Source organism: Gossypium hirsutum, chromosome A08, assembly GCF_007990345.1.
Source record: "Gossypium hirsutum isolate 1008001.06 chromosome A08, Gossypium_hirsutum_v2.1, whole genome shotgun sequence".
NCBI lineage: Eukaryota > Viridiplantae > Streptophyta > Magnoliopsida > Malvales > Malvaceae > Gossypium > Gossypium hirsutum.
In genome coordinates, this window is record NC_053431.1 from 79,283,609 (window position 1) to 79,310,815 (window position 27,207).

At 35.5% G+C, this 27,207-nt stretch overlaps 1 non-coding gene across 1 annotated transcript; it reads right to left on the reverse strand.

Moving 5' to 3' along the window:
* Positions 1–21,350: 21,350 nt before the first annotated feature.
* Positions 21,351–21,457, reverse strand: LOC121205555 (small nucleolar RNA R71). The gene has a single exon (XR_005900631.1). It is a non-coding gene; the product is annotated as a small nucleolar RNA R71 (small nucleolar RNA).
* Positions 21,458–27,207: the final 5,750 nt, after the last annotated feature.

The following is a 27,207-nucleotide window of genomic DNA, read 5'->3' on the forward strand; positions in this document are numbered from 1 at the left end:
TAGCCTTGTATGTGGTGGTTATTTTGAAATATGCCAAGTTGAGAAAATGGTAAGTTTAAGCATGGGTTAGAAGGTGCCATAAGTGAGTTATGAAATGAGTATTTTGGCATGTTGTTGTAATAAGATTTTTAATGTGTTTTGGTATGGATTTGAATAGGTTATTGAATGATGATGATTTATTTATAGTGAAGCATATGTTGAGCATGGAATTGGCTGAAAATTTTAGTATATAAGTTGTTTAATATTGCTTGTAGGAATGAACCAAATAGAGGTAGCAAGTTGGATTAAACCAAGCCTGCATTGTGCCACACGGTCAGGGAACGCGGGCGTGCCTTGTAGCCGTGTATGCAAAGCAGTAACCTCTTAATATCACACAGTTAAGACACATGGGCTTGTCATATGGCCTTGGGCTTAAGTCAGTAGCTAGCTAAGTATCACATGGCCATAGCACACGGGCGTGACTGTTGGCCGTGGGTGAAAGTTCGTATGTATGCCTTGTTTTGGCACGGTTGGATCACATGGGCGTGTCTGGTGCCCATGTGAGGCACACGGCTTGGTTACACGGGCGTGTGACCTCAACAGAATTGAAAAATTTTCTGAGTTCTGAAATTTATGAATATGTTCGGTTTAGTCTCGACTTTCCTTAAAAGTATATTTTAGGTCTCATAGACCATCATAACGGATGAATTGTTGATGATTGCTTATGTATTAATGTTATGTGATATCTGTGATTCTGAATCAATTTGAAATGTTCTGTCTGTCTGGTAACGCCCCTTACCTGTTCTGGCAATAGTTACGGGATAGGGTGTTACAAACATGGTCTTACGAATAATCACAATACAATGCCAATATCCCAGACATGGTCTTACATGTAATCACATCTCGGTAATCCTAATGTCATGACATTTGTTTCCTATACAATTCCTAAGGTTCGTACGGGACTTTCGGATATTATAACTTCGTCGATTCTTAATCGTATTTGCTCATTTAACATTCATAGAAGTTCAATAACAAATAAACGTTTATAAATCAATTTAAAGGTATTTATTTGCATATGAACTTACCTTGTATTCGGGATAAACAAATTGAATCGACTATTCGATAACTTTTGATTTTCCCTGATCTAAATTCGATTTCTTTCGCTCTTGATCTATATTCATTCAAAATTAACTCATTTATTCATCAAATCATTCCATTTATTCAACAAACACATATTCGGGCATTTTTACACTTTAGCCCCTAAAGTTCTACATTTTTACAATTTAGTCCTTATTTCACAAATACACAAAATTCACACAATACAACAAGACCCATGCTTGGCCGAATTACCATAGTGCCCCTAGCAGCCCATATTTTACATTTATTTCACATTTAAACCCCCTCAATTTGTACAGTTTACAGTTTAATCATATTTAGGCATTTTCATCAAAAATCACTTTACAAAACTTATATAACTATCAACAAATATTCATTTTTCATCATTAAACATTCAAAAGCTCAAGAATTTATCAATGACACTTCACAAAATCATTAAAAACGTCAAAAATTTAGGCATGGGCTAGTTAGAATACAAAGCAACGATTTCAAAAACGTAAAAATCATTAAAAACTAAGCTCAAAACATTTACCAATCAAACTTGAAAGTGCCAAACCCTAAAATGCTCTCCAAAGCTTTATTTTCTTTTGATATTCGGTTATGGATGAAGGAAATAAAGATGATATTGGCTTTTGTTTTATTTTAATTAAACTTAAATCACAAATTACTTAATGAACCTTTGTTTAAACATTAATAAAATATATAACGGATGGCTATTCATGTAAATTCTCACTATCCATGTTCTATTCACAACATAAGGACTTCACATTTAATTATTCATAGCAAATAAGCACTTAAACAATTAGAATCCAACTTTTGCATTTTATGCCATTTAGTCATTTTATCGAATTAAGCATTCAAACGCTAAAATTATTCCACGAAACTTTCACACATATATAATCACATGCTATGAACACCATAAATAATATTAAAATAATTTTTTAATCTCAAATTTGTGGTTTCAAAACCATTCTTCTGATTTAGCTAAAACTGGGTTGTTACAACTCTCCCCCCTTATGGATTTTCGTCCCCGAAAATCTTACCAATGAATAGGTTTGGGTATTGCTTTCTCATAGCATCCTCGATTTCCCACATAGCTTCTTCAACTCCATGTCAGTGCAATAATATTTTCACTAACCCAATTCTTTTATTTCTCAACTCTTTGGTCTCACGAGCTAAGATTCGAATTGGTTTTTCACTATACGACATATCTGACTGAATTTCAACTTCGGTCGGAGAAATGGCATGTGAAAGGTTGGATAGGTATCGTCGAAGCATCGACACATGAAATACATTATGAATATTTTCTAACTCAGATGGTAATGCTAGCCGATAAGCCACAGGCCCAATTCGTTCAGTAATCTCACATGGTCCAATCCTCGGGCTCAATTTTCCTTTTCGGCCAAATCGTAATACTTTTTCCACGGCAACACTTTCAAAAACACTTTATCCCTGATCAAAAACTCAATACCTTTCCACTTTAAGTCTGTATACGATTTTTGTCGATTCGATGTTTCTTTCAAACTATCACAAATCACTTTCACTTTTTCTTCAATTTGTCTAATTAGATCAACCTCGTGAATTTTATTCTCACTTAGCTCAATCCAATACAACGGTATTTTACATTTACGACTATATAGAGCTTCGTACGGTGCCCTCTTTATACTCGATTGGAAGCTATTATTGTAAGCAAATTCAATCGGCAGTAAATATTTCTCCCAGCTACCCTCAAACTCAAGAATGCAACAATGCAACATATCCTTGAGTATCTGTATAACTTGCTTGGATTGACCATCTGTCTGCGAGTGAAAAACAGTACTCAAATGTAACTTTGTACCCAATGCCTCTTGCAGTTTCTTCCAAAATCGTGAAGTGAATCTTAGATCTCTATCTGAAACAATAGATATTGGCACTCCATGATATCAAACAATCTTTGAGATATACAACTCAGCGAATTTATGAAGCTAGAAATCTGTACGTATCGGAATGAAATGAGCTGATTTCGTCAATCTGTCTACAATGATCCAAACCACATCTTTCTTTCTCGGAGATAAGGGTAAACCCAAAACAAAATCCATCGTTACTCTATCCCACTTCCACTCAATAATCATAACAGGCTTTGACTTGCTGACAAATCAAACATTTTGAAAAAAATCTGAGAAATCTCATTTCATGCCATGCCACCAATAAAACTATTTCAAATCATTATACATTTTCGTTCTTCCCGGATATACTGATCAATAGCTACTATGTGCTTTATTCAAAATCATCTGTAACACCCCATACCTATGCCCTACGCTGGGACAGAATTCGAGGCGTTACTAAACTCAAACACATGCATTCCACGTTTTGATGTCATTAAAACTCAGTCATATTAAAAAAAAATTCCAAACTTTGTCTAAAACTTCTTATCAAAGGCCTATAAGGTCCAAAACACCTCTTGGAAACCACTCGGGACCAATTCGGGTCCTTTAACCAACACTAGGAAAATGACCTTTAAAATAGGACACACGCCCGTGTCCAACACCCGTGTAAATTAAATTCTAATTTTGAACCTATAGGGGTTTCCACACAAGCTGACACACGCCTATGTCTATGGCCCGTGTCTCTCACACGGCCATGACACACCCGTGTCTAAAAACCTTGACATTCTGTTTCTGATGTCAGCAAATCCTTAAGGGTCACACGGCCAAGACACACGCCCATATGCTAGGTCGTTCCCTTCACATGGCTGAGACACACGGCCGTGTCTCTGCCCGTGTGTTTACTACCATGCATATTGACTTGAAATTTTTACGTGCAGGGGACACACGGCCGGAAAACACGCCCATGGGGCTGGCCATGTGTCACACACGACATAGACACATGCCCGTGTGTCTACCTATGTGGACAATAAAAGGCTATCTACGAAGCCTTTTACCACCCTGAAACATGGTTTACTGACAACCAATATATCTAACTTAATATGATTTTTCAACCAAGCAACCATAGCTAAGGCTTTCACACATTTCATTTATACTTAAGCAACCAATAAATTACTCATTCATGAAAGAACTTCTTGTATTCATAAAACAAATTTCAACATTTGCCAATTTTCATGGCCTTACACAAAATGAATCAATGCTAGAGTAAGCCAACACATTTGGCCAATTAACAAAGACACAAAACTCAAAAGTTAGGGTCCTATACATGCCATAATCAAAATAAAAGATCTAACTATTCGAAGTGCTTCAGATGATAGTGTGACTGGCTTCTCCGACATAGGCAATGATCCTCGAGCTACTCTAGTGGCACTATAAGAAAATGGAAAGGAAATAGGGTAAGCATAAAGCTTAATAAGTTGTATGTAAATAAATATAACAACAACTTTCCCATTTATCATCATGCCCATAACACTAAAATAGGCATAAGCACCACTTACTCGTCACTATCCAACACAATTCACATAGCATACACTAAGCTCACATCTCATGAATTTCATTGGTAGGCTGAGTCTCGTAGGAGCAACACTGCATACTTAATTCATCAAATACCCTAATGGTATTTTCCAACCAAAATTATGCTCTCTCCGGGTCGTTATCAATCTTAGCCCGAAATTCCTCGACCCCTTACTTTCATATCTTACCTACTGGGGTTTCTCTTTCCTAACCAAATCCACTCATTGTGGAGCTACATGGGCATACTGAGGAATTGGAGGAGGTGGGGGAGGTGGAGCAGTGTTCGAATTCGCACGAACAAACTCCGTGTACCAAACGTCCATCATGTGGAGGTAAGCCTCTCTAACCCCTCCGCCCTGACTCAGTGTCACGGGCACACTATCTACTGGCACAGTCCCTTCAGCGGGAGCTGGTGCATTACTTTCCAAGTCATCTTCCGTAGCTACGTCACGATCCACTTACTATATAAAAAACATAATTTATAATCGTCAGGAGTCATCACACTATCAATATACAACTATGGAATGTCTAGCTAGACTCGTACTCATGCTAGGTTAATCCTAGAACCGACTAAACCATGCTCTGATACCACTAAATGTAACACCCCATACTCGTGCCCTACGTCGAGACAGAATACGAGGCATTACTAAACTTAAACACATGCATTCCACATTTTGATGTCATTCAAACTCAGTCATATTAAAAACTTTTTCCAAACTTTGTCTAGAACTTCTTATCAAAGGCCTATAAGGTTCAAAACACCTCTTGGAAACCACTCAGGACCAATTCGGATCCTATAACCAACACTAGGAAAATGACCTTTAAAACTGGATACACACTCGTATGGATGGGCAACTCACCCTTATCCCACGCCCGTGTGAATTAAATTCTAATTTCGAACTTACAAGGGTTTTCACAAGACCTGACACACACCCATGTCTATGGCCCGTGTCTCTCACACGGCCATGGCACGCCCGTGTCTAAAAACCTTGACATTCTATTTCTGACGTTAGCAAATCCTTGAGGGTCACACGATCAAGACACATGCCCGTGTCCTAGGTTGTGCCCTTCACATGGCTGAGACACACGGTTGTGTCTCTGCCCGTGTGTCACACACGGCATAGACACATGCCCTATGTCTACCTGTATGGACAAATAAGGCTATATACCAAGCCTTTTGCCACCCAGAAACATGATTTAATGACAACCAACATATCAAAGTCTAACTTAATATGATTTCTCAACCAAGCAATAGCTAAGGCTTTCACACATTTCATTTATACTTAAGCAACCAATAAATTACTCATTCATGAAAGAACTTCTTGTATTCATAAAACAACTTTCAACATCTGTCAATTTCCATGGCCTTACACAAAATGAATCAAATGCTAGAGTAAGCCAACACATTCGGCTAATAACAAAGGCACAAAACTCAAAAGTTAGGGTCCTATACATGCCATAATCAAAATAAAAGATCTAACTATACCAAGTGCTTCGGATGATAGTGTGACTGGCTTCTCCGACACAGGCAATGATCTTCGAATTCTAGCGGTACTATAAGAAAATGGAAAGGAAATAGGGTAAGCATAAAGCTTAGTAAGTTGTATGAAAATAAATATAATGATAACTTTACCATTTATCATCATGCTCATAACACTAAAATAGGCATAAGCACCACTTACTCGTCACTATCCAACACAATTCACATAGCATACACTAAGCTCACATCTCATGAATTTCATTCAGGTACCTGTATCACTCATAACATGGTTATACTTTTCTCACTTTACTTAAACTATAACCTTTACCATTGAACCATTTGAAATATTATCGGATAGTCACTAAGCCTCAGACATAGGGTATAATGTCGATGCCATGTCCAAGACATGGTCTTACACTAACTCTCACGTTAAGTTGACGCCATGTCCCAGTCATGGTCTTACACTGGCTCTAACGTATCCGTGCCGATGCCATGTCGCAGACATGGTCTTATACTGACACATCATGTAGCCGGTGCATGTCCCAGACATGTCTTACACTAGCTCTCGTCTCAGTACCGATGCCATGTCGTAGACATGGTCTTACACTGGCTCTCGTATTATGGTCAATGCATGTCCCAGACATGTCTTACACTAGCACACAAATGACCCGAATGTCATGGCATGAATATCTGATTTATTTCCTAAGGTTCAAACAGGAGTTCTACTATCTCGATATTTCATCATACATAATTATTTCCACAAACAATAAATTTATGCTATATCAATTTAAACACATATATTGACAATGTAGTTGTATTATTTACATACAACTTACCTCGATATTCAAAATATGGCGGCTATCTCGGCTTAGTCCGCTAGCTTTGATTTTCCCCAGTCTAGGCCCAGATTTTGTAATTTTTGATCTATAATGATAAAAATTCACAAATTTAATCATTTTATTAATCTAGGTACTCAAAAATTTAAAAATTAGGTAAATTGACCATTTTTCCCTTAGGCTTTTGCAAAATGACCATTTTACCCCTAGGTCTGAAAATCGATTTTTGTCAAATTTCTTCATATCTTAAGCCTAGCCGATTATTCTTTTATACTAGAAGTAGACCACAATTCTCATTATTTCACACATTTATCATATTTTTACAACTTATGCAAAATGGTCCTTAGTTGGGGTTTCCATGAAAACTACTTCACAAAAGTTGTTTATTTCACAACTATAACTCATATTCTTCCATAAAATTTCAGAAATCAACATGTTTACTATCATAGAAAAACCCTAGGCTTTCAACCATTTTTCAAAATAGTCCTCTCATTTAAAAGCTCATGCTACAAGGGTTCTAAAAGTGCAAAAGTCATCAAAAAAAATCATCAAAATCACTTGTAGAAAGACTAGATGGCTGAAATTTCAAGCTTCAAAAACCCCTCCAATGGTTGATATTTTTGGTTAAAAAGAAAGGATGGAGAGAAAAAGATGATGGCTAGGCTTTTAACGTGAATATAATCGCAGCCAATTCTAGATCGTGCGTCAGATAGTTCTTTTCATGCGGCCTGTCTAGAGGCATAAGCTACAACTTTGCCTTCCTGCATCAAAACACAACCCAGGTCATTTAATGATGCATCACTGAAAATTATGAATTCTTTACCCGACTCAGGCTGAACTAACACTGGAGCTTCAATCAATAAAGCTTTTAACTGCTCGAAACTTTTCTGGCATTTATCTAACCACTCAAGCTTAACATCCTTTTAAAGCAATCTTGTCATCGGAGTTGCAATCATAGAAAAGCATTTTACAAACCGTCTATAATATACCACTAGTCCTAGAAAATTGTGGACCTCAAAAACATTTCTCGGAGGCTTCTAATCTATAATCGCAGATATCTTACTTGGATCAACCCAGATACGATTAGCTAAAACAATATGTCCCAGAATTCCAACCCCTCGTAGCCAAAATTCACATTTACTAAACTTTGCAAACAACTGTTTATCTCTCAAAGTTTGTAACACAATTCTCAAATGCTCGGCATGTTCAGATTCATCATGAGAGTAACTCAAGATATCATCAATAAACACAACTATGAATCGGTCTAAATACGGCCTGAAAATCTGGTTCACCAGATCCATAAAAATAGAAGGTGCATTTATTAATCTGAAGGGCATAACAAGAAATTTGTAGTGTTCGTACCTCATTCTAAATGCAGTCTTTGGCACATCAGAATCTTTAACTCGTAACTGCCAATATCCCGATCTCAAATCAATTTTTGAAAACATTGTTGCCCCTTTTAACTGATCAAACAAATCATCAATCTGAGATAGAGGATTTTTTCTTTATAGTCACTTTATTCAGTTGTCTGTAGTCAATACACATTCTCACTGTGCCATCTTTCTTTTTCACAAACAACACCGGTGCACCCCTCGGCAAAAAACTCAGTCTAGCAACATCTATTTGTCAATTCTTGCAACTGGGTTTTCATTTCTTTTAACTTTATCGGTGCCATTCTATACGGAGCTATCGATATCAACATAGTTCTCGGCACTAACTCAATGCCAAATTCAACCTCTCAGATCAGTGGTAAACATGATAGCTCTTCAGGAAACACATCTGGATACCCACACACAACTGGCACTAGTTCGATCTTCTTTTCAATCACTTTCGTATCAATCACATAAGCAAAATAAGCTTCAAACCGTTCCTTACATATTTCTGAGCTAACATCGATGAAATCACTGCTGGTAAACCATTCAAATCATCTGACTCAATCCAAATAATCTCATTATTCTGATATCTCAGATAAATCTTCTTTCATTTACAGTTTGCTATAGCATCATGTAGCGTTAGCCAATCCATACCCAAAATTATATCAAATTCATCAAATGGCAACAACATCAGATCAGCCAGAAAATAGAAATCCCGAATCATCAATGGATAGTTCTTGCACACTTTATCAACCAAAACACACTTGCCTAAGGGGTTCGATACTCTATCACAAATTTAATAGACTCTACAGGAAAAGTATTACTGGATACTAAATTCACACATATATACGAATGCATTGATCCTGGATCTATCAATGCAATCACATTAGTATCATAGAGAGTAGAAGTACCGGTGATAACATCTAGAGATGATGCTTCTTCGCGAGTGCGAATCGCATAAGCTTGTGCAGATGCTCTGGCCTCTGACCTCATAGTAGAATCTTTAGTCATTTTTTGGCTACCACTCACATTTCTCGTGTTTCTGGGTGGTCGACCTCTAACTGCATTGTTACTCGGCCTTGTGCCTTAAGCATTATCTTTTTCAGCTAACTCTGGACAATCTCTGATAAAATGAACTAATGATCCACATTTAAAACAAGCCCGACCATTCAATCTACAATCACCGAAATACTATTTTCCACACTGTTTACATTCAGGTCAATTTGGTTTCACACTCCCGACACTAGCTATCGAAATAGCCGGAGCTTTAAAACTCAAATGTTGTCTTTCACGATCTTTGTTTGAATATCCAATTGATGCATTAGAACAATTAAATGAGTCTCAAAATTTTTTCGATGTAGCCAGGTAAGATTTACTAGTTGATCTCTTTCTCGAATCTCTTGTTTCAAAATCAGGTTTTCTCTTTTCTTTACTAAGATCCTCGGCTTTACAAGCCCTCTCAACTAGAATGATGAATTCTTTCAACTCTAGAATTCCGACTAGTAATTTTATATCTTCATTCAATCCATCTAAAAATCATTTGCACATGATTTCTTCAGTAGAAACATATTCCTGGGCATACTTGCTTAATCTTACGAATTCTCTTTCATACTCAGTAACAGTCATCCGACCTTGTTTTAACTCCAGAAACTCTTTATGCTTCTGATCAAGGAATCTTTGACTGGTGTATTTCTTTTAGAATTCGGATTGCAAAAACTCTCAAGTAACCCGTTCTCTCGGAACCATAGATATTAACGTTTTCCACCAATGGTATGCATTATCTCTAAGTAAAGTTACTACACATTTGATACATTCATTCAGAGTACAAGACAATTCATCAAATACTTTGATTGTGTTTCAGTCAAATCTCAGCTTTCTCAGCATTATCATCAACGATAGCCCAGAACTCATCAGCCCCATGTTTTCGAATCTTATCTACTAGCGTCTTGTTAAATCTTATCGGATCTATAACTTGAGGAACAACGGGGATTTGTTGAGGAACAAGTGGGGGTGGAGGTTGTTGAGCAGCCGGATTCGTTCGAACGAATTCCGTAAAGCACTCACTCATAATATCGAAAAAAGGCTTGTTTAGCCTCTCTCTCGTGACTACTCGAAATCAGCCTAGAATCAGCCGGTGCTGCCCCTCCAGTGGGAACGGGCGTATTACTTTCCACATTGTCAGCTAAAGCTAGTTTGGGATCTATTTACCATATGAAAACACACTTGAAACTGTCAGGAATCATCACACTATCACAGAGTATATATGGCATGTATAGCTAGACTCTCTCACATGCTACATTAGTCCTAGAATAGACTAAACCATAGCTCTGATACCAATAAAATGTAACACCCCTAACGTGTATCTGTCGCTGAAATAGGGCTACGAGGCATTACTGATCAATTACAGCATAAAACATACATTTCTCATATATGAATTTATTATCACATAAATATTAATCAAACTGTAATGCCCCCATGCCCGAAACCGTCGTCGGAGTCGAGCTTGAGGAGTTACGGAACATAATTTATCAAATTAAGAACTTCAAATCATTTGTTTCTACATTCACAGCTTTCTAGCTACCCGCGTCACAGTTACAAGAAAAATCATATCTCGAGTTACGAAACTCAAAATCAAGATCCATAAATTTTCCCTATATCTAAACTCATATATATATTTACTAATTTTTTTCTAGAATTTTTGGTTGGGCCAATTAGTACAGTTTATTAGTTAAAGTCTCCCCTGTTTCAGGGTTCGACTGCTCTGACCTCTGTGTATTACGAATCAGATATCTCTCTATACAGAATTTCAATGACTATGAGGTTTGTTTCTATTAAAACTAGACTCAATAAAGAATCTTTAAATATAAATAAAAACTTCTAATTATTTTTTTAAACTTTATTATGAATTTTTAAACTCAAAAACAGGGGATCCAGAAATCACTCTGGCCCTGTTTCACAAAAGTTTAAATATCTCATAAAATATAATTTATATGTCTGTTTTGTTCAATCCACATGAAAATAGACTCATTAAGATTCAATTTCATAACTTACTCATCATTTAGTTCCATTTATACTCTTTTTAGTGATTTTTCAAATTCATGTCATTGCTGCAGCAATATTCTATTTTAAGGCAAGTTTCATCTTTCCATGAATTTTTATGAACTAGATAACCTATTAAACTTCCATGATATCAAACATGATCTAAATTAGCCATCACCATGACTTATCAATATCAAACATTTTCTCAACCAATCATGGCTATATCATAAAATTATTTACACAAAATAAGTATATTGCTATACATGCCATACTTAAGTTTTACAAGCCATTTACCCAGATGAAAGTCCTTTGGATAGTGTGATCGAACCTTCGATCCGTCCCGATTCTCGAGCTGGCTTGTTCAAAACTACAATAAATAAAGAGGAGGGAGTAAGCATAAATGCTTAGTAAGTTCATATGTAAATAACAAGTAACATAACAATACAAATATACCAAACAACTTTAGCATTGTATCACCAAAACATATATCATATTTCTAAACATCATTCATCATCTTACCACCTTATCGTTGTTGTATCTATTATCAACCCGAGGGTTAAGAACATACCTGTCCAAAGTGTCCATTTCACAACACTTACCAAAACGTCACTTGCATCTTAAGTGTTCTTTCATTTCACTAGAAATTTCACCCGTTGAACACATCGGAATACAACTCGGATACACGGATAATTTGCACATAAGTGCCTCATATGTAATCAAGAAATCATGTAACCCGCCCCTAAGTGAACTCGGACTCAACTCAACGAGCTCGGGCGTTCACATCCATAAGTGAACTCGGACTCAACTCAACGAGTTCGGATGCCTAGTTACATCTCACGAACTCGGACTCAACTCAACGAGTTCGGACATTCACATCCATAAGTGAACTCGGACTCAACTCAACGAGTTCGGATGCTCAACCATCCTAGTGACATATCACTTGTATCCTAATCTATTCCTAAGGTTCAAACAGGCTTTTTCCCTCGATCTCACATTTTTCGTCTTCCATGGAATATCGGAACCGATACTCGGTAGCAATTCATATTTATCAAGTAGTAAACATAATTTGCATATTACTCAACATTAACCACAAAGCATAATATTTCGCGATTAAAAATCAGCATATCATATAATTAACACCAATAACTTAAAAATAACAATTATGCTACATTATTTACACATGAACTTACCTTGGTACCAAAATATAAAGATTTTGCAATTTAGTCCACAATCTTTTCTTTTCCTCGATCGCGACTTGAATCTCGTTTCTCTTGATCTATAATACCAAATTAATCTTATTTAATACATACATTCATCAAAACAGCATTTAATACGAACTTTTAAAAAATTACACTTTTGCCCCTAAACTTTTGCATAATTACACTTTTCCCCTAGGCTCGGGAATTAAACTTTATTCCTTATTCTTATGTTTTATAACATGCTGATCACTTTTCCCTTCTATGGCAACATCAAATTCTCACTCTAACATATACTTGTGACTATTAGGTATTTTTGCTGATTAAGCCCTTTTACTCGTTTTCACTCAAAACCGAGTAGCACAAGTTGTCTAAAATAATTTAAAACCCCATATTTTATCATAAAACATCAAAATACATAAATTTCACCTATGGGTATTTTTTCAAATATAAACCCTAGGTTGAATTATTGCTAGCATAAGCTTAATCGAGCTTCCGGGATTCCAAAAACGTAAAGAACATTAAAAACGGGGCTTGGAATCACTTACTATGGAGCTTGAAAGTTGAAGAAACCCTAGCTATGGAGAGAGGGAGAATTCGGCAGCAACTAAGGAGGATGATGACCAATTTTGTGTTATTTTTCCCATTTTATTTCATTTAATATCCAAATGACCAAAATGCCCCTCCTTACTAAACTTTCAAAATTCCTTCCATGTCCTAATTTTGTCCATGAACTTAAAATTGGTAAAATTGCTATTTAAGATCTCCTAATTAATATTTCAATGCAATTTCATACTAAAAACTTCTAGAATGCAAATTTTGCAACTTATTCGATTTAGTCCCTACTTTCAATTTAAGCACTTTAGGCATAGAATTTTATCACGAAATTTTCACACAATCATGCAATCATATCATAATCATCAAAATAATTATAAAATAATTATTTCTATCTTGGATTTGTGGTCACAAAACCACTATTCTAATTAAGCCCTAATTCAGGATATTACACAAACATAATCATATTGTCCCTTATAAGGCTCTACAAGACCTTAAAACATGCTTAAAAGAGATTCAGAACTAAACAGATAATATTTAAAAACTTTTTGAAACTCATAAAATTTTTATGTATACAGGAATCACACGCCCGTGTGAACAAGCCGTGTGCCTCACATGGCCACCAGACACGCCTGTGTCACAGGCCATGTAGAAACATGGCATACATACTGAATTGCATCACACGGCTGGAGACACGCTCGTGTGCCATGGTCGTGTGAAATCTGGAGGGTATACTGACTTGGGTCACATGGTCGACCAAACGCCGATGTGCCACACACGACCAATAGACACACCAGTGTGTTTGAGCCGTGTAACTCACTGACTTGTTTAACTAAGTTATAGCAAGCACACAGTTGAATCATGTAACACCCTAAACCCGGCCTAGAAGTTAGGCCCGAACCTGGCGTGTCATATTAAAGTGTTTTTCGAAAACCATGTTCTTATTGAAAACCCTTCTAACTACTCAAAACCTCTGGCCATTTTAAAACTTGTGAAATGTTAATTCCCTTAAAACCTTACTTGCTGCGAAAGCTTACTTTTAAATAGTTGCAGAAACGTGATATTTTGAAAACCAGTTGTTGTTTTGGAAAACCGTTCCTTACTTCTAACAGATATTAAGCATACTAAATAAATTTCCCAAATAAAAAGTTAAGAAAATAAAGAGGCCTTAAAACAACCCTAATCAAAAACCAAAGTGCTTAACTATATAAACGAAATAGAAAAACATGTGCAGTTGTGTGGTCGTCTCCGAGTCCCTCTGTGACACCGGTCCATCTAACGCTGGGGATTACCTGCACAGTTAATAAGCAGGGTGAGTTTACGAAAACTCAGTGTGTAATCCCCTTACTAGAGTAATAGTCAGTAAACAGACAAAACTCAGAATCAGTTTAGGTCAGAGCCCATTACAGTAACAGTACAGTCCAGTTCAGAGCATACATGGGCCAAAGCCCGTTACAATATCATTTGGGTCACAACCCATAATAGAATCAATTGGGCCTAGCCAACCTTAGCCTCAGTTGGGCCGAAGCCCACATCACAATAATATCACAATAATATCATACATGCAATGCTGTGCAACCCACCCTAATAATCCAACCGCTACACACCAACTCCGTCCCCCGGTACAAATCATGTGGGGATATAAATATCGACCCACCCATCCGATACACATCAATGGTAGCCCGGTTGCGGTACTACCTTCATTGCAGTAAGTTACTAATCAAATATTGGGCTTAATAGCCATCGGTGGATCCACGATCGTCAAGCAACCATGCGATCCTCATATACTTCCTCCGTTCCATAATTCCCAATCCATGCAATATCTTGTGTATGTCATGCTCAATCATCACACGTGTATGCAGAATGGCCATACTCAATAACAGTCTTTTAAACATATATTAAGAGCATATCAGTCATACAACCACAGTCAAGTCAATTAAAACGCAGTCATACATTCATAATCAAATCAGTCAAATTTGAAGTCTAAGTCAGTCATTTACCCTCAAGGGCAAAATAGTCATTTTACCCTACAAGGGTATGTCGATCATTTTACACTACAAGGGTATTTCGATAATTTTACAAATCGGGGGTGTTTCAGTAATTTTACAAATCGGGGATGTTTCAGTAATTTTACAAATCGATGGTATTTTAATAATTTTACAAATTGAGGGTATTTCGGTAATTTTACAAACTGAGGGTATTTTGATAATTTTACAAACTGATGGTATTTTGGCAATTTTACAAATTGAGGGTATTTCAATAATTTTACAAATCGGGGGTACTTCGATAAATTTACAAACTGGGGGTATTTCGGTAATTTCTCTTTATTATGGGTTTATTATTTATCTTTGCCCGTTAACAAGTCCTCGTAGGCTAGAGTGAACAGATACTATGCACCAGGTAGGATTCTAGAGAAGAGGAGGTGAGTCATTAAAACCGCTTAAGTACTAAGCTCTCCCTAGATCCAATCCTAGACATGCATATACCCATTGTCACACCTTAACCTTATGACTTGTCCACGGTCACGATTAATTAATTATTTAAGTTTTATGTCTGCTTGTGTAGTTACCAAAAACTAGGTCCACAACCCCTTTACTAAACACTAACATATCCACACTTATTCATTTGGCCCCTTTAGGCCCAATCTCGTTCACATGGCCCATCAGGTCCAATCACATTCATATAGCCCATCAGGCCCAACTACTTCTCACCTAACAGTTAGATTTACACAAGCAAGCCCATGGGCCCATCGGGCCCATTCGGGCCATCGAAGCCCAGAACAACCCCAGCACACGAGAACGCTCGTGGCGGCTTTCAGCTTTTGTCGATTTCTAACAAAGAAGGGCGTGAATACACACTTGTACCAATTCCCATGTTAGCTTCCCGATGTGAGATTACTTCCAACCATTAGGAAAATTCCTTATTTTCTTATGACCACCTCAACCACAGAGTTCCAGTCCAACTCCACCTCCTACACAGCTCAAACAGCAAAACAAATACTCCATTGCCCATCCCAAGACTTGAACCCTAGACCCCATAGTTGCACAGCATGCCACCTTGCCACTCCACCACAGGCTCTTTAAAAGGCCTTCATCCAAGCCCCCAGGGTTTTATTCACTTATTACCAAAATTTTTGCTAAAGCCCAGGTTTGAACCCAAGATTTCTCCAACACTTCTTAGGGCCATTAACCACTAAAGTAGACATTTAATTGTGTCATTTCCTTGTACAATTAAATGCTTATGTACAACTTTCTTACAGACCCAAACTAAAGGCCCAATACTTTTAGGCCCAAATTCAAGGCATTACAATTCTACCCCTTAAAGAAATTTCGTCCTCAAAATTTCCAACTATTTGAACAAGCGCTTAACTCAATCTACACCACTACGCTCCCGCTGCACACTCTAGTTCCAAACTACCAATAAGCCGAACTCAATCATTTAACAAAAAAAAGCTATATAGCCATAAATAAGTATATAATGAACCATTACAAAACACATAAACAAAAGGCTTTGGCATATATACTTATATAAATAGGCTTACGACCATTTTAGCCAAAATAAGCCAATTACATGGCTAATACCAAATCACCTTAAACAAATATAAGCCAACACATTTGGCCAAATTCATAATGACACATATACCAAAATGACCAAGTCTCTATACATGCCATATACTCAAAATGTTTAAGATCGTTGATACCTAAAATGACAGTTTGATAGTGTGATGCAATCTCCGATGATCTCCAATCCGAGCTAACTTTGTAACACTATAAAACATGGAAAAATAAAATGGAATAAGCTATATAGCTTAGTAAGCTCGTATGAAAGAAATAAGCAAATCTTACCATACATTTAACATTCAAGTAATATGAATAAGATAATGTAATTTACCATAATCTCATGACCATAATTCATTCCATCACAAACTTACCTTGAAATCATCATTTCACGAATTTAATAATCATAAGCTTTATGTATCTACATGTACCATCTCGTAATAATTTCATACTTATTCGCATTGTTGACATACCTAATGAACCACTCGGAATAATAATATCGGATACTCGGGAAACCTTGCACACAAGGTGTCACATATGTAGCCATTGCTACCTCTATCTCATAACACATATATGCTCGCTCTCGGGCCATCAACGGGCCTGCTCACACAAGCTATTAGTCAAGACGTAGCTACACGGTGCTGCTCACACAAGCTATCAAGTAACCGCAACATATGCTGGTATACTCAGCCACCGGTAGGACGTACAGGACCAGCACCCGGATCATATAACATAATACCCTAAGTGACATGTCACTTGTATCCTAATCTATTCCTAAGGCTCGATTGGGATTTCTCACTTGCCAGAATGTCATCGAACGTGCCCGTAGAGTCATTTACACAATTCATGCAAAAATTATAGCATTTAAAATACAATTATAATATAGCTTATTTACATACGAACTTACCTCGAACGCAAAAATGGTAAAAGGGATCTATTCGTCAATTATTTTGTTTTTCCCTCGATCTAGATTTGAACTTCATTTTTCTCGATCTATAATGTCAAATTTAACTTATTTATTCATCACATTATTCAATGTAGCCCAAAAAAACACATTATGGAAAAAAATTACATTTTTACCCCTAACATTTCAACATTTTACAATTTAGTCTCTAGGCTCATAAAATGAATTTCATTGAACTTCATCACAACCTCAGCCTAGCCGAATATCACTAGTACTCATAACTGTTTACATTTTTCATTTATTCATACTTTTCTACACATTTTATAACCTTTTATAAATAAGTCCCTATTTGACATTTTTATCGAAAATCACTTTACAAATGTTGCTTATCTAACAACAAACATGCATTTTCTATCATCAAACATCAAAATACAAGCACATCCAACATGGGTAAAATTTTAGACTTTAACTTTCTTTCAAATTAGTCCTTGAAATAGCTAGATCAAGTTACCACGATCTCAAAAATATAAAAATCATTAAAAACGGGACAAGAACGTACTTACAATCGAGCTTGAAAGTTGGCCAAAACCTAGCTGTGTCTTCTCCTCAAAATTTCGGCTAGAGGGACTAAATTGATGAAGATGAACATCTTTCATTTAGTTAATTTGTCTTTATTTACCAATTTACCCTTCACTTAAACTTTATAAATTCACTTACTCTATGCCCATTTTTGTCCACCCTAAAGTATAATGGTCTAATTTCCATTTAAGGACCTCTAATTAAAAATTCATAACAATTTACTACCTTTAACTAAGGGAACTCAAGTTTTGTACCTATTATAATTTAATCCTTCTAGTCAAATTGAGCACTCAATCGATAAAATTTCTTAACAAAATCTTCACACAATTATTCTATCATGTTGTAGACCTTAAAATAGTAATAAAGTGAATATTTCTACTTCAGATTTGTGGTCTCAAAACCACTATTCCAATTTAACCCTAAAACAGGTTGTTACAATATTCGTGAACACCTTCACCCTAAACCGGTCTAGATTGTGAGGTTGGAAGTTAAGTATCCTTACAACTCATTTTTCTAGTGGACTTATTGAAAGATCCTGCTAGGATATTGACTAGTTGGTTGACGAGGAACTCGAAGCAGTAGTTAAGGAAGATTACCAAAGCAGGCTAATCACCTATAACCAGATTTGATCAATTTCACTTTTCAATTTCTCGATACTTATTTACTTATCATATTTTCATTATTATAAAAACCCTAAAAATCTTGATTATCTATATTTTCGTAATATAACCTATTTTAAGTACTAATAGATCTTTTGGTGTTGACAACCTCTAGACGTATTAATGTCTAGAGTGTGAATACTGCAGTAAAATATATATAAACGAGGCGATATCTACAAGCATACAGGTCCATTTGTAATATAGTTACGATGGAGTAAGTGAGTACTTCAAGGATCGTACCCAAAAGGAGGCTAGTTCTTGATCAATTTTAACCTAAACACCAAAAGACCTAATTAGTACTTTGAAATAGGTTATATTACGCTAATATAAATAAAAGGGGTTTTTTAAGATTTTTATACTAATAAAATATAATATAGAAAGAAATAACTATCAAGAGATCGAAAAGTAGAATTAATCAAATCTAGTTGTGGGTGATTAGCTCACTTTGGTAATCTTTATCAACTGTCACTTCAGGTTCCTCGTCAATCAACTAGTCGCTATCCCAGTAGGATCTTCCAATATTCCACTAAAATAACAAGTTGGAAATGAGTACTTATCTTCCAACCTCACAATCTAGATCAACTTGGGGTAAAGATGTTCACAATAGGCCATACCAATTTTGGGCTAATTCCTACCTTGATGACTTTGAAGGTTGTCATGCCTAGGGTTTAGGTTCTTCCTCTCCCAAATAGTTGATCTGTTGAGTAACCCTATAAAATAGTTAATATATCATACCTCCACTTACTAATCCCCCATAAAAGGATTAGTTCCTCATTGTTTTCATAAACAATATAAAATTGATATAAATAGTAAACATGATAAATGAATCGAAACTATAGAGTTTAAGAAAAAGCCTCATTTCTATTAAGAATGAATGTGAATCCATAAAGTTTGATTGTCTCCACAAATTAGATATCTCGAGATAAAACAAAGAATAAACTGAAGTAAGTCTAAAACCTAAAAAAAAAACTAGATTGAAATTAAAAGAGAAATTCTAAGCTAAGTAATTGGTGTCCATAATGTGTGACAACTGAGCCTATTTATAAATTTCAGGCGGTCGTTGTCCTTAACCCTAGATTAGTTGACGTTCCCAAATTTTAAGTTTGATTGTGTGAACCAAAAAACCCTCTGGATCATGTTAATTCTAGTCCAGAGTCGATGTCGTGACACATCAAGACCTGTGTCGTGGCATAGAAGTTAGTATATTCCTCTTGAGATGTCTTCAAGGGTATGTCGCGACACCCTTAGGTTGTGTCGCAACATTGAAGGTGGTCTCGTGAGTTCTCCATTCTGCTCCCAATGTTGTGACTTTGATCATTCTGTGTTGCGATATAGTGACCAGTATCGATTTAGTATGCCTTCTAATGGTCTCTTGCACACTTACAAAGTTCACTAGCTCACCTTTAAGCCTCATTCGGCCATTAAGGTCAATAAAAGACTCAATTTGCACATTTTATTGACTTTAAGAAAACTTACAAAAACATAATTAGAACCTAATGATAATGCTTGTTTTCAAGCTCCTAAAGTGTGAAAATTAGTTTAACTTGCTACATCTAATTATGACAGATTAGATGTTTAGGTTAAAATTGATCTAGTACTAGCCTTTTTTGGGTACGATCCTCGGAGTACTTACCTACTCCATTGTAACTATATTACAACTTGTTCCTATACTTGCAGATACCGCATCACTTTTATATATCTTTTGGTGTAGTATTCACACTCTAGATGTTAGTATGTCCGGAGGCAGTCATAATTAAACTTATAAATTGTTGCTTATTACTGTGTTTAAATTTCTCCTTTATTTTTAGCATACTTAGTTCATTTTTAGTTAATTTAATTAGTTAATTCAATCTACTAATAATTATTTCCATCACCAATTTGCTAAGATTTTATTTTCACAATATTTGCCTATATAGCCCCTATTGAGATGATATTTTTTACTTACTACTTTATTACTTGTTGATGACTATGTACATTGGTACATCATTCAAATTATTTGTGAAATTTATTATTTTGCAATTTGGTTTATTTTCTATTAGTTTTAATTTAACTATTTTTTATGGCTTTTCAGGTGTTTATGAATGCACTTTTAGGCAGAGGAGAAGACAACTGGAAACTATGAGACGAGTTAAAGAAATGAATTCCAACCAAAGAGAAGAAGCAACTAGTAAAACTCAAAATCTAATCCTTGTTGTCGATGACAAAAACTGTGCCATTCCTTAATATGATATGCCACTTTTTCATGAGTTTAGTTCGAGAATCATAAAACCCAAAATTGAGACACCACAGTTTGAGTTGAAGCTAGTGATGTTTAAAATGTGTCAAACGGTGGGCCAATTTAGTGGGATGCCTATTAGAGATCCACACATTCATTTTCGATTATTTATGGAGGTTAGAGTAATATAAGACACACTGAGGTTGAAGTTATTTTCATACTCATTGAGGGATAGAGCACGAGCATGGTTAAATTCTTTACGACATAGTTTAGTAAGTACATAGCAAGAATTGGGTGAGCAATTCTTAATGAAGTACTTCCCACTATGTAAGAATTCCAAGCTTAGGAATAAGATCACCATATTCCAACAGTTCAACGATGAAGAGCAATTCTTAATGAAGTACTTCCCACTATGTAAGAATTCCAAGCTTAGGAATAAGATCACCACATTCCAATAGTTCAATGATGAATCCTTATATGAGGCTTAGGAATGATTCAAGTAATTTTTACAAAAGTGCTCTCACTATAGGATTCCACATTACATCTAGTTGGAGACATTTTACAACGGTCTCAATGCACACACCAAAATGGTGGTAGATGTTTCTACAAATGAAGCTATTCTTTCTAGGTCTTACAATGAGGCTTACAAAATTATTGAAAGAATTGCTAGAAATAACTACCAGTTGCCAACCAACCAAACAACCACAGGAAGAAGAGTGACAGGACTACATGAAGATGCTCTTTCATCGCTTGCAGTTCAGGTATCTTCTATGTCCTCAATGCTTAAAAATTTTACTACTAACCATTCCAATAATAGTATGTCAGGTCAGTAGCCTAGTCAATTCAAAAACATCTCATGTGTATACTGTGGAGATGGACACATGTTTGAAAATTTCCCATCGAACCCAAAGTCTATCTATTACATAGGTAATCAAAATCAGAATAGAAGTGGATCAGAATCGTAGTCAAACTTCTATAATCTCTCATGGCAAATCCATCCAAACTTCTCATGGAGTAATCAAAGAGTGGTCTTTACCTTCTTATAACTTAGCTTGTGCATATACCTTCTTTTAAAGGAAGACTCATTTGCTGACATCCTCGTATGTGGCTCTTAAATATAAGATTTGGTTGGTAGTTAAGCACCACTCTTCCCTTACGAAATGTACTAGTAAGATAATCTTACAAGACTTTCCCACTTCAGAACGTCTAAATAGATATTCCCAACAATAGATAGTCCCCAACAAAATATCTCTTCCTTAGATTGTCTTTGGCAGACTTCCATATTAAATAGTCCTTGTCAGACTTCCCAATACTAAATAGTTCTAACTATTGTCCTCTTCTTTTTTTAATCCCTGACGGATATTCCACCCAAGATAGTCTTTAACGGGTATTCCACTTAAGATAGTCCTTGATGGACATTCCACTGAAGATAGTCTTTAGCAAACTTGTAACACCTAGTTTTAGCGGGTCTTGAGATGACAAGTAAACAAGAGTAATCTGAGTGGCAAGATCCTATTCGCCCAATTGAAGCTTTTGGCGGATAGACCAGGCTCATAATTAATCATAGATTATCATGAAAGAATTGTTCTATAAATGTGTTAAGTCATGAAAAAGAAGAGATTGGTAAGAAGGTTGAGGATTCATGGGTAATTTGGGTTATCGCCAAAGGTATTGTATCCTAGTTTATTGAGTTACGTTCTAGTCATGTTCTAATGGGATTAGTTAGAAAGAAATGAATGGGTGAACCAAATATATGTAATTATTGGATTTCCTTTTACAGCTACAAACCATTTGTAATTATAGTCCCCAAAGTTTGTGACACGTGTCAAATACCACTATGAGAATAAGGGTTTTATATTATGGGCTTAGGAAGATCGAGTTTTTCTTCTTTCTTTTATTTCAAAATGCTATAATGGTTTTATCTAGGAGCTGAAAAAGGATATCCCTCTTGTTAAGCTGGAACCAAATATTTGAGCTTATGAAGATGATTGTTTTGCATCCTGGGTAGGTATTATGGTATTGTATATTGACTTCTAAAAGAGTAAGTTTGTTTTGTAGGCAATAATAATAAAATGAGGAGGAAAGGTTTTTGCATGGAGGATTTTCTTGGTTACAAATGATTGTAAAAGTTGAATGAATGAGTTTTAATGATGTTCCTATGTTGGTTGCTACAAATTTTTGTTATATGCTGAATTTGGAGTTCCAACTGCTATTTATGGGTATCAAATGAGTCCCTAGATGGACTCTTGCATGTGTAGAAACTTCTATACTAAGTGACCAAAGTATGAGATTGAAACTAATAAAGTATGATGTGACGAATCTGATAAGAAATGTAAGACTTATGAATCTGAATGACTATGGTTGCTTATGTTTGAAAGTAAGAACAAGTCTAATAAAAAGTGCATGTGTCTAGTAAGCATAAGAATATGTGTCATGATTAAGTCGATGCATGATGAGTCTGTACCTATCTTCAGAGTCATTTAAGGGGTCTGTCGGAACTAAAAACATGAAGTCCATGGCCATAGCGCTAAAGACCATATAGTGTAAGACCATAACTGGTGGGTTATGGCATCACATAAAACGAAGACCATATCATGTTAGATTGTAACTGGTGGGTTATGGCATCATATAGAAAACTTTAAAGAAAGTTATTACCTAATGTGGTTCTTTGTGTGTCTTGAATGATAAGGGGCAAACCTCACTAAGTTTGAGTTAAAGCAAATCTCTATCGTTTTAAACATTAGTAAAGGATAGGCTTTATGGAAAAACTCTAAAAATCTAAGCATTCGTGGTGAACTTGTTAAAGGACAGCCTTTGTGGTTAGACTCTGAAAGGAAAGCCTTTGTGTCAAGTATTTAATGAAAAGGACACATTTGTGATAACCTCTGTTAAAGGAAGCATTTGTGGCAATCTTTGTTAAAGGAAGGCTTTTTGGCTATCTTGGAAAAAGGAACACCTTCGAGGATCAATCTAAAGAATAGCCTTGTGGTAAATATTTGAAGGAAAATTATGTACAATGAACTCTATAAGAATGATATGTATAAAGGAATGGTAAGTATGGTAAACTCTGAAAGTATGATATATAGATATGGCGAACCCTAAAGGAACAGTATGACAAAATCTGAAGAAATGGCTTTGTATAGTATGACAAGGTGAATCATGCATAATATGAGATATGAACATTAAAGTTGAAATGTGCAAGGTGTGTGTGGCAAATCAAGAGTGTTTTGTCTATATAGTCTTCTGTAGCAGGTAAGGCTAAAGATTCATGAATGGACAAGACAAATAACGTGAACAATATAACAATGAGGTAAAAGGCAAGTTATGATCATTGTGCAAGGTTTGACAACTATGGCATGATGAATAGAATCTTGGAGATGTATTCGCCAAAGTCAAGCTAAAAAATAAAAACAAGGAGATAGATATTCTTGACTTAGCTAAATTAGGGCTTACTCACTAAGTTCTATCGAACTTACCTCTGTGTCTTTTTGTCACAAGTAGGCAGATTAAGGGGCTACGCCAAGAAAGACGAAACCAGGGCTATGCCAAGGGAGTGGATAGAAAGGACTATGATGCATATAGAGCAAAGGGAACGGCATATTCAAGTCTGATAAAAATACTGTAAATAAATTACGAAAATTGTTCATAAGTCTTTTAGCGTGTACAGAATATGTTACTATTATAAACACTCCTAGTAATTTCTTAGAGGCAAAATAAGTAAAGTAATGTAAATGAGTAGGATATATGTAATTGTAAGTCCTCGTGGAATGAAAAGTCTTGTTTAATGGTTGTAAGTACACTTTGTACGCCCAGACGTAAATTAGTTGGGCAATATTATTAACATGTATTGTTGAAAGTTGTATGTTTTGGTTAAGAATAATTTTGTGTTAGAGTTGTAATGCCCAATATCCAGATCTGAAAAATCACATCGGATTGAGGGCGTTACAGGACTTTCCTTTTCTAGTGACCTCTTTGCCAATAAATACTTAAAATTAAAATCTGAAAAATCATATCAATTTCTCATAAGTAATGTTGGCTTATTTTTCATCTCAAGTGGACTCTTAATGCGGATACTTATTCGTAAATACTTTGAAAGAAATACCCCTTTCCTTCGCATATATCTGTGTACAAGACACTTCCACCTGCTCCTCTTACTTTCTCATTTTGGTGGGACCTATTATTAGTACGCTTGCTTGCATTCCCATTCGCCATAACCTTTATAAGGAACTTTTCATCACGCGAGTCATAATGTGGTTTCCCGATATATGCCCTGACAACTTTCCTATTTACTATCTTGGTAAATTTCTTTTTGCGATAAAGGAAAACATGTCCCTAACAGGGTTATGCCATAGCTAGTCATGGGTTTCCAACTTCATAGAGTCAGGAAACCATTTTCATAGTGTTGCTCCGTATAGCCTGTAAATCATTTCCATAGTACAACTCCATAGAGCCAGTAGACCATTTTCATGGTGTCGCCCTATAGATCCAGTAGATTATTTATTCAACAAAACCTCCTTATATTCATTCCCCTTTCAATCCATCCATTCCTCCATTACACAAGTTTTCTCTTCAGCTAACCTACTAAATATTTCCCTTCACACTCTACATTTTATAGTCATGCATAACACCCACATCATTACAGCCAATACTACTTATTCCTACTATATTATGAAGTACACCACATACCAGCTCATCAATACACAGTTCTATCATGCAGATCAAAGATCATACTTGCAAACATTCATGTATTTACACAGCTTTACGCATGCATAACTTTTTTATTCACAATAATCATATACAACCATGGAACTCAAACTAAACTCAACGCAAACATACATGCAAAACATGCAAGTAGAACAACAGCCCACAAACATCCAAAGGTGGAGTACTGAAACTCACCTATTATCCTTCATCCTTGCTAGATAGCTTTTCCAAATGTCAGAGTCTCCTTTATCCTGGCAGCTAAGCACGTCAACTCATATACCAATTAAACTAAAAGTATTCAAACTTTAAAAAACCTAGAAGCCAATATCATGTAGAAGTTTTTTAAAGATTTCAGAAATCTTTCTCTTTTTCTCAAATTTACGAATATAGAGAGATTAAAAAAACTTACTAGTTCACTAGATTCTCTACTTTCCAGACTCAACCCTCACAATCATTGCCTCATGTAGAGTTTTCTTTAAATTTCTCTTCTTTAGAGCAACTAAAAAAGATGATACAAGAAAGAAGAAAATAAAACAGAAATAAGGAGAATTCTACCTCCAGAATAATCCTTCTCACACGTATAAGTAACCCTTCACACACGGCTATTGAAGCCCCAAATAACCATACATCACCAGCCATTCCCACTAAAGAACTAGTCGATTCCAACTTAATTGAACCAGAATTGAGGCTCAACTAATTACCATTCAGCCATTAAAATTTCTAAAATTCTCAATAGAGTTCACTGATCTTACTATCTCTTTCAACTAACTTCTAATATTCCTTAATTTTTGAACCTTAGTGAAAATCAGGTGTGACAACCTGAACTTGGATTTTAGTATAAATTGCTACTTGAACTTGGCTTCATAGTTTAAATTGGTTTAAATAAGTCATTTATCGTAAGTACTAATTTGGACAAAAAAATTAAGTTCAAACACTAATTTGAACCAAGTCAACTAAAATTTACAAACAATTAACATTAATTGCTTAAAAATATTTAAAATTTATTTTTGTATATCAAAATATTAATAATAAGTTACAATAATTTTTATATATTTTTTGAAATATCACAATATTAACGAATTTAATCATCATTTAAATGCATATTTTTTTTGTTTTGCTACATCATATTTAAAATGAACATTTTATTTCTCAAAAGTACTTTTTGACAAGAATACTAAACATTTAAATCTTAAATCAAACTTTTCAAAATCAATTTTACATCCCTTTCAAAAGCACTTTTCAAAGTAATGTTAAACTAGCCATAAGTGAAGTTAGAGGAGGTAGAAATGATAAGGTTCTAACCCATTTGCATGTACCTCTTTACCACAAGTTCACTTTTAAAGGTTTTAAACTCTTTTTTTCATTTATTTTCAAGCCAATTAACATCCTATGAGTTTTATCATTCTCGAATATTTCACAAGATCCCGTACAAGATTGCATTTCATAGAATTTATTTCACCATTCATAGCCCTTTTCCAAAGCTCAAAATCAACATTCTGCATAGCTTCGTCATAAGTGGTTGCCTCATGTTTGATGGCCTTCGTTAAATCAACCTAACCATCAAATACAAGGAAATCC